Here is a 9,662-nt window from a genome sequence, read left to right as displayed (position 1 = left end):
GTGAAATGAGTGATTTTAATGAGGCGGCTCCCTTGAACTTGATTCATCGAGAACTTGTTGTAATTTTAGTTGCTGTGAAATTATTTTGACTTGTGTGCTTGGAAATGCCAATGGATTTATTTGGTCACATAAATTATGTTTTTATTTGCTTTATTATGAAGTCTGTATCGACTCGTGTATTAATTGACCTGTAGATTTGTAGTAACCATTCAAAATTGTCAAAATGTCTATAAATTTGATCAACTAGGTACAAAAGTACAACTAGGATGTTAATGTCGCTCGGCACTCGCCATTTTTTTTTAATTTTCCTGAAAATTTTAATGAGAACAAAAAAGACAACCGATGTTTTGTTTCAAGTTATAATTATGTATAACAATAAACATTAAATTAATAAAACTACCTATCCTAACTTAAAATACTTAAAAAAAACCTAAAACTAAAACAAATTACTAAAGAGTAGCCCTTTGGCAAGGTCCCGAAGATGCTGGCAGCAAATGTTTCGAGTTCTAGAGATTTTCAAAACTTACAGTTAAGCTTTAAACTCTGAGGTTTAGCGAAATCACGTGTAAAGGTAAAGTGTAGTTAGATAGTACATGTAAGCCTTCGCTAAGAGAGATTTACCATCAGACTGCGAACGTCCGCAGGAACCCATTATGATCACGGTCTTAGTAATGTACGGTACGGCAAACAGTAATTATGAATTAACCAATAATTGGAGATAAATTTATACGTTAACCAAAGGAATTTTTTTTTGGCGGTGTTAAAATTCTTGGAGAACCGAAGGACTGGAATGCAGCGATGTCTGAGGCTATTGATGATAAACGAATGAGGTATAAGTAGGTAGGTACTAGGTATATACTGAAGGTCAAATATATCTTTACCCTTTAGGCCTTTAGTACCTTGTCACTGTATGCCTTCTATCAATTTTATAGAAAAATTTAAACAAGAAGTGACGGCGACGAGATAGTCAAGTGTAATCATGTCTACTACACACATAGAATTTATATTTTTACAAGAAAGATCTTGTACCTATAGCCTAAGCAGGAAATTATTACCGCTTTTTTGCTTTATACAAACGTTTTCATGTAGGTATACTTATTATAAGATGTGACACAAAATGGTCAGCTACCAAGATCCATGAAACCCATGAAACGGTAGGATCTGCATGGAATTTTTACTTACCAATAATTTCAAATGTTGATTTACAACCGAAAAAAAAAACAGTTTTTGCTGATGAAACCTACTTAACTTACAATGCAGGGCCATAAAGTACAGTGACCCTAGCTACTAAAATACACCAATAATACCGATTTTCCAACTAAGCCAGCCCAGCCCAACCTAGAGGCAACCTAAAGTACCTCGAAATAAGTGACAAATGACTGTGTTTAAAAACCCGTACTCAGTGAACTAATTGGCTTAAACGCCGTGCCATTAAATCGACAGGCCAGTGCCAGCCCACAGCGAGGCAGACTTTGAGAAATGACCGTCATAACTTAACGCGGTCACTTACTAAACTTCCCTATTGAGATATCAATACTAGATGACGTCCAGGGATGTTGGCTCGTAACCGCAGCCCTTACTATCGGGTGGATGTTTAGTTCGCTTTAGGCATCTGGAGACTTATGCGTTACTAGGAACTCGGAGGCGTATTTAAATATTTGGCGGCCCGGACCAGTTAGCTTTGTCACCTCATTAAGTAACGATAAAGTATTTAATTTAAGAAAAAAAAACCCTCGCAGCCTGCCGCCCCAGGCCATGCCCCCTTGGCCCTAGGGTAAATACAGACACCCCTGCAGCAACATGTGTAGTTATTTCGTTATTTAGGCACTTTACCCAGAGTTGGTTGGTGCTAAATAAACTATTTTGTAGGTTTAATTTGTTTGATAATAGTAATTTTTCACAGTTACCAGGGCGCGGTGTACCTAACCGTCCGAATAGATAAATGATTTATCTAGATATAATGCCCTATCGGCTGTAGTAAGAAGACGCTATTAGCTTGTGTGGTTTGACTGAACTGTTTTATAATTGGAATTTCCGACTCAAAATTGTAGTCGCCTTTGATTCGGTACACTATGAACATCGAACAATATACATTGATCTTACAGAAACATTTGGTAATCAGGATTAAATAATCTCAATGTAGTTTCGATTTTAAATCAATCAGGGTCGAGCGTTATATTCGACCCCTACCAATTTAAATATATTTAGACTAGACATATGTACGGTCAATGACTTTAATCCCTGACCTATCACGGAACAATTTCACAGTAAACGTCGTAGTGACATCGCATTAGTCCACAAGAAAAATCGTAATTACTTTTCCTTTGAAAAGGTTCCGTGGTGGGCCAGGAATTCAAATCCTTGACCGTACATACAACTAAGTAAAGAACAATCGCTTACAAAACACTATCGCTTCTCATCGTGTTAAAACGAAGCGAAATAGCATCGGGAACCCGTGGTGGGGTGGCCTGCGAATAAATATTGTAAGGAGGTGATTTATTGAGTTAGAGCGCGGCCTGCAAACCGATCGGCCGGCCGATGTTGCTATCCGATGGTTTGAAATATGCCCGCAGAGCGCTATTGTTGTGATGTGAGAAACTGTGTTTAACAAGCGCCAGCGCTGATCGATGGTGGCGTTCCCGCTTTAATCCCACCACTATTTTATAGCAGAATACACTAAAACCTGGCTAATTTCGTGAGACGCGGGGTGTAATTTCGTTGATTATGTAGCTCAGATTAGGGTAATGGTTTAGTTTCGTTTTTGTAGCTGGTTGAAATGCTGTTGGTTTCGTTGGTTTAATAAACAAATCGCCATAATATAACAGGCTATGTGGGATGTGGGTAAAAGCTTGGTACATTTGATACATCGACCGATAACGTTAGTGACATTTTTAAGCGCCTGTCAAATATCATAGGGTGATAACATCAAAGAGCCGTAGTTCGACTGAAGAAGACAACAATTCTGTGACAAAAAATTTCAATCAACTGTAACATTCTATTTTGCATTGAGTTTTTTTTAGCGAAAAAGATTTTAGACGGGTGGGATTCGAGCCCGCACCTCCTGTGGCTTTACACGCTAGAGGTGTCCTACCATTTAGACCACCAAGAAGTCCGACCTACCAACCGAAAATCTTAATTGCTTGCTTGCATACGCCATGAATGGCGTCAATTTTTAATTGCTTTGGAATCAGTGAATAGTCAACTACATCGGTAAATAAGTAACGTCACAGCTTGCCATTGTCATACAAAATCTTACGAATCATGTTTTAACACCTTATAAAATGTATGTCAATTAATTAAGGGTATCAAATAATCTACTCTTTTTAAATACGAGGAACTAGGGACCTAATTGGTCCCTTCAAAGTTTTATACATTAATAAACAGTCTAAGTTAGCTACCGCCAACGAAATCAATATCCGACACGCACAAGCCTTAGGTGCTCATTAAGCGGGCACACTTTGTACTAACAATGTTATTAGCCCTATAAACCAGCATGACTAAGAGGCAATTCATCTGAAACGCCAGTAGGCGCTATAGAGATTGTAAATCTAAATTAATTTCAATGCACGAGTGGGTGACAACCCAGCTGACCTAAACAATCAAGTATAAAGGGCGGGACTATGTGGCCCTTAGGCGCTTAGGTTTTTGCTTGTGCTGTGGTACAAATTGGAAACATAAACTGTCTCTACCCTCGGGACAAAAACTGAAATTCCGAGAGAGTTCCTTCTAAGGAATGTCCTAATATTGCAAATTATTTGATTAAGTAGATGAAATTAAAAATACAATACAATACAATACAAATATTCTTTATTGATCACCAAAAGCAGTACAGAGACATTACAAAAATAGAAAAAATCAGGTAGACAATAGGCGGTAAACCGAAGTATTTAATCATAAAGTCCTCCGTTAATACTTTAGCGTTTGGTACGAGGCTTTGTACATACGTGTAGGTTAGAAACACCCTAAACAACACGTTCTGTTAATCTTCGTCCAGACGGTAGAGACACGTGTACCTAATTGTATACCTGTCGTCACACTGTCGTTGACCGATCGTAAGATCCGTCAGATTATGAAATACCTTGTTAAATCACGAAACGCCGCCTGTTTATGATTTGGCCAGAAAACAACGCCTTATCGTTTAAAAACTCATCTTTGTACGATTTGCCTTGTGACGTTTAGCCATATCGATTAGATAATAAATAGGATACTATAACCCTGTAATCCCGAAGATTAAATTGTAGTTTTTTTTTTATGTTATAGTCAACCAAAACTTGCCGCATTAGTATAAGAAACCCGCTTTGCTCGTGGCCCGACGCGCACTTTGCCAGTATTTTTTTGCAAAAGTTGCCACCGGCTATTGAGGACAAAGGGCTTATTAAAGGTTTAATAGACAGTCGTACGTGCTACATTGAAATGCACTCACTTAGGCAACAAAGTTGCAACGAATGTCTGTTTAGTTATTCATTGGTAGATCTTAGAAGAGTTATCCTTACCCGACTAAATAATAGAGATGATAATTATGATAAGGAAATATGGCTTTGCAAATTTAAAACAAACTGCAATAAGTGCAGAAATTAATTGTAGACAACTTTAATTTTTTATGTGTTATAACTCTGTGCTTTTCTGTTATGAAATAAATAACTGCGTCGCTTTTTAAGTAATTAAGTAATTGACAAAGAACTGAAAATAGTTCGATTAGTAAAAAAAAGCAAATTAAACAGATTAAAATAGATAGGTACCTACCTAGTCATTTTTACTTCTACCAATCTACACAGATACATATTTTTAAAAGCTAAAATGAACACAATTTTTATTAAGTACACTGGATTGCTCTTGAATAAAGTGCGAGTTTTGGTTTTGGCCGAAACTGAAACCCAAACCGAAGTCCGGTTTCGGTTGCAAGTACTAATTACGGTCGGACACTAGTAATAGTTTTAGGGAGCTGACTTAAGCTATGCTCCAAAAAATCGCCACCTCTTAAACGCTTGTGGCCCAAAATTCACCCTGAAGCTTATAAATCCGCGCGCGCGGCGGCATTGTCCACGCGATTGCGTCATTTGTCACGTTGCCCAGATGCTCTTGCGCAACCTACTCATGTTACTTCGTGCTTTCCACTGACAAATACTGTTGGCTTCAATAATGAGCCTGGATTATGTGGATAGAAAATTTAATAGCTTAGGGCTGCCAAAACCCGCCCTCAGTGATGACAGCTAGTACGGGATCTGATTGCATGTTATCGAGTACCACATGGGAGCAATTGTAGGCATTTAACTACTGAAAAGTTGCGTAAAAACAGTCTGCCTTCATCCCAATGACCGGGTTGATAGGAACAACCATATACTAATGACTTGCTTGATACGCTTCAGCGTGAAAGGAATCAGACCGGCCCCCCAGCCCACAAAGTCGTTACAGACCTCCCTCATAAAGACCATCCGGAGGGATTTTTGGTAAAAATTGCATCATAGAGTACCCGAGCGAGAAAAACTGCTAATAGTGTCAAGCAATCTGTTCAAGTGAAATTATCAAAATAATCATAAAAAATATTGTAGGTATCTAAAAACTAAACTTACAAAAGCAGGCAACTGTCTCAAATTTGGTAGGTACACTGTTTTTAAAGTTGGCAATCCCTAAGGTGCGCTAAGCAACCGAGTTGCTATAGATTGGCTATTAGAGTTCGCGGGGACACATTCAGTTATCAGTTCTGATAGATTTGCCGCCATAAATAATACACCTAGTTAGGGAAGGTTTATACGTATTAGTCCACGGGGATTATAAAGTTGGCAGACGTCAGGCATTAAGTAGCGCGTCCAGTGAGGAAGCGTAGGGACGCGATAGTAAGTAACTATTACAAATAGTCATCGTTGTCATCTCGGCCTGCATCCCACTGCTGGCACAGGCTTACTTTCAGAATAAGAATTAAATGCCTTAACAAAAAAGTCTGGTATTATTGATATGCTTTAGTTTTAATCAAATATAATAAACAAGGCAAGCTGTTGGAAAAACTAATAAGAAATATATCTAGTGAGTTTTGGTGTTTTAAATGTTTATTGGTATATTGGTAGGTTTTTGCAGGTGGTAGGACCTTGTGCAAGGTCCGCCCGGATTGCTACCACCATCTTGCTCGCTTATCCTGCCGTGAAGCAGCAGTGCTTGTACTGTTGTGTTTCAGCGTGGAGAGTAAGACAGCCGGTGAAATTACTGGCACTTGAGGTGTCCCATCTAGGCCTCTAGGTTGGCAACGCATCTGAAATACCCCTGCCTGGTGTTGCAGATGTTTATGGGCGGTGGTGATCTCTTACCATCAGGAGACCTACTTGCTCGTTTGCCATCCAGTCGAATAAAAATATATATAATACACGTATGCACAACAAAGTAATTACATAGGATTATTACAGCACAGATATTAGTCTGGTTTACACTTACGTGTGAAGAAATAAAAAGGAAAAGAGAGGGAATTCAGCTCTGCAAAGCGTTATATACTGAACCCATTCGTCATTCCGTTCAGAGTGAACAGAATGTACTTGCGACTGGCTCAACCAATCAGTGGCCCGATCTTCGCTAGAAGACCGGGTCACTGTGGCCACCATAGACACACGTAAATGATTCGGCATCCAGGCTTTCTGCCCGGGAGTGAGTGGCGTTTCAGACGCCACAAGCTCTTTACATGAATTTATTGTTCGTTAAATTCAAATTTCTGAAAACGTAAAAATTTCGCAATTTTAGAATTTTTCCTTTTAATGTTAATTTGGGCTGTCATGATCGTTTGTCATAGACCAAACGTTTATTTGAGCCATGATAGCCTAGTTGGACTACCATGGCCTTCATTTATCGCACTCTTGGTGAAGTTTCTTGCGATTTCCGAAAGCGCTGCGCTGGTAAAAATGACATGTCTAAGAGCCCTTTTCGGCTTGCTTACAGAATACTTAATTGTTCGATTTTTGATCTTTTAATGCGTAGCGATAAACGGCATGGACGGACCCCTTATCAAATACAGTGAACGACAACAAATTGTCAACATGTCGGCCGCCTACGTCATGTCGTGGAGATTTATGCGTTCGGCCGCGGACGCACAAATTGGCGGGAAGCGTACGACGGATACGCTGCCAGCGTTCCCGTAAATCGGTTATGCATAACAAGGTGGGATTATAGAAAAACTACCATACTTGGAGTCGTTTTACGGACGAAGAAAGTTGTTTTATATGCGTTTGGCTTTAAAAATATCTTGATTTTTTTGTATTAATTTGGTACGATGAAACTGATATTAATGCAAGGTTATAATTAATGCAAGTACGTAGGATATCTTACTTTTTAGTTGCCTAATAGAATTAGATAACATTATTATAAATGTGGCTATACCCTACCAGGGTGCATGATACTGTAAGACTTATTAGAATAAGGCCTTATGTATTTTATGTTTTTTGCCAAATAAATAAATACTATAATATTAGGCACAATTTATTAATATTTAAATACTCAGATACTTTACTCTGTAAGTAGACAGATTTACTTACGATGTGCGACCCAATACTTTCCTACTACGAGAATAAAAATAACGAAAAAAAACCTAACTTTTAAAATATTAATTTTTGAATTTCAGTATCTGGAAGCGAAAACAGCCAAGTGTAAATAATTGAAAGCCTTTAAGGTCAAGTTCATTAATGCAGAACGTGTGTTTACATCGCGGCCGCTTATCCGCGCCCTTTGATTCGGCGCTATCTCTTTCCTAATGCGAATGCTAAAGCGATTTGTCGCCGTCCAACACATATCTAAACTTTGATGTACTGTCGCTGGAAAAAGTCGTTTAATTGTCTAATTAACTTTTTAACACATGTGTTGTTGGCACTTAGGTAGGTAGGTAAATACCTACTAATTGCTACTTGCTGCAATAAACTGAATCTCGATCTAGTGTTAAGCTCCATTTGGTAGTGTTAAAATGTATGGAACTTTCAAGCTTAGATTTATTTTCCAGATTCAAGTGGCCATGAGTCTTACCCTACGTACTACTGCTACCTACTCTAGGAATAGACACTTCAAATATCCCCTATACTAAAACACTTAAATAGCTACCAATTTCAGTTACATGTAAATAAGACTTTTTCCTAACATATTTTTCGATAGTTTTGTACCTATTTGTTACATTTTAGCATTCGGACATCAAAACGATAGGTACTGTAAAGTTTGAAACTTAAATAATATAAGCATTCCAATTTAAATAGTCGTTTATTACCTGTCAGATTTTCAACCCACTCTCATCAGGTGCTGATCGTAAATTGTAAACCTCCTCAGACCTCCTAGCTGCAGATACCTACTTAATCTAATTTAATTATAGAGAGAAGTTAAAACATAGTACAGATTTACTTACAATGTAAATTAAGCAATTTTATTTTACCTTGTCTGTTTACATATTTTTGTAGGCACCTAGTTACAATGCGTTGATTAATCGAAACTAAAAACAACGATGCAGGCTCTCTCTCGCATTACCAAAATCAGAGAGCGCTTTGAATTCACAAAACCATGACCAATGACCATGGCCCAAAACCCAATATTTTAAGTACTTGATTATTTCAGTGTTTTCTCACTAACACTGTTCTATGCGACGATACCTATATAGGTCCAGGGCTGAGTCCAACTATGTGACATTTCCCGGCAACCACTATCGCAAAGGTTGGCTTACTCAAACGCTGGTTCAGCGCGCTAAAGGTTAACCGAGGTCCCTACGAATTTAATACTACCTTTCCGCGGGAACACAGTATTATTGTTTGTTTGATTTTAATTCATTGCCTATAAAATTCTGGGGTTATCTTGGTTTTGTTGAGCTTCTGTTTTGTTTTGTTGATCGTGTTGTTTTAGTGCCATCTACATTTCGAATTCATAGTGCTATGCAAGTGCTAGGTAACTTTGTCTCAGATGGGTCAGTATTCTAACTGCAGTGGGAATATGTAACCCTTAATTTGTCAAAAAATAAAAAGTTCGTGATTCAAGCCTCGTCGTCATTTTTGAGTCCTAAAAACTGTGTATAAAAAAAACAAAAAGCAAGCTTTAAATTAGCTTACTTTTTTCTAGTTAAATACTCAAAGCTACAAAGCGATGTATTGTATAAAATAAATAAGTACGCATCACGTTATAATAATGTAGTTTTTTATAATATAAATAATTATAAGCCGTGATGGTGACCGCGTGGTTTGACCTATGGCCTCTCAAGCAGAGGATCGTGCGTTCAAAGTTTGAAATTGAGCACAAGCTTTACGGTGAAGGAAAACACCGTGAGGAAACCTTCACAAACCTGCAAAGCAAATGTGTGTGTGTGAAGTTCCCAATCCGCACTGGGCCCGCGTGGGAACTACGGCCCAAGCTCTTTCATTCTGAGAGGAGGCCTGTGCTTTTGATTGATTTTTTTATGGATTCGTTGCTGGATAATTCAACGCGAGAATCAGCTAGTCCGAAAAAGTACTATTTTTGTGGATTCTGCTAAATATAAATTGTATTCCAAATTAATTAACCCAATCAATAAAAAGTAAAAATAGTATTATAACGAACGCAAATTGAATGAACTTGGATCTACAATATTGATATACATACGAGTACACCTAAACTATTTTTAACCGACTTCAAAAAAGGAGGAGGTTCTCAATTCGAGTGTATGTTTTTTACACGTTTATGTT

The sequence above is a fragment of the Choristoneura fumiferana genome, chromosome 20 (assembly GCF_025370935.1).
Source record: "Choristoneura fumiferana chromosome 20, NRCan_CFum_1, whole genome shotgun sequence".
Lineage (NCBI taxonomy): Eukaryota > Metazoa > Arthropoda > Insecta > Lepidoptera > Tortricidae > Choristoneura > Choristoneura fumiferana.
Note: the sequence above shows the minus strand (reverse complement) of the source record.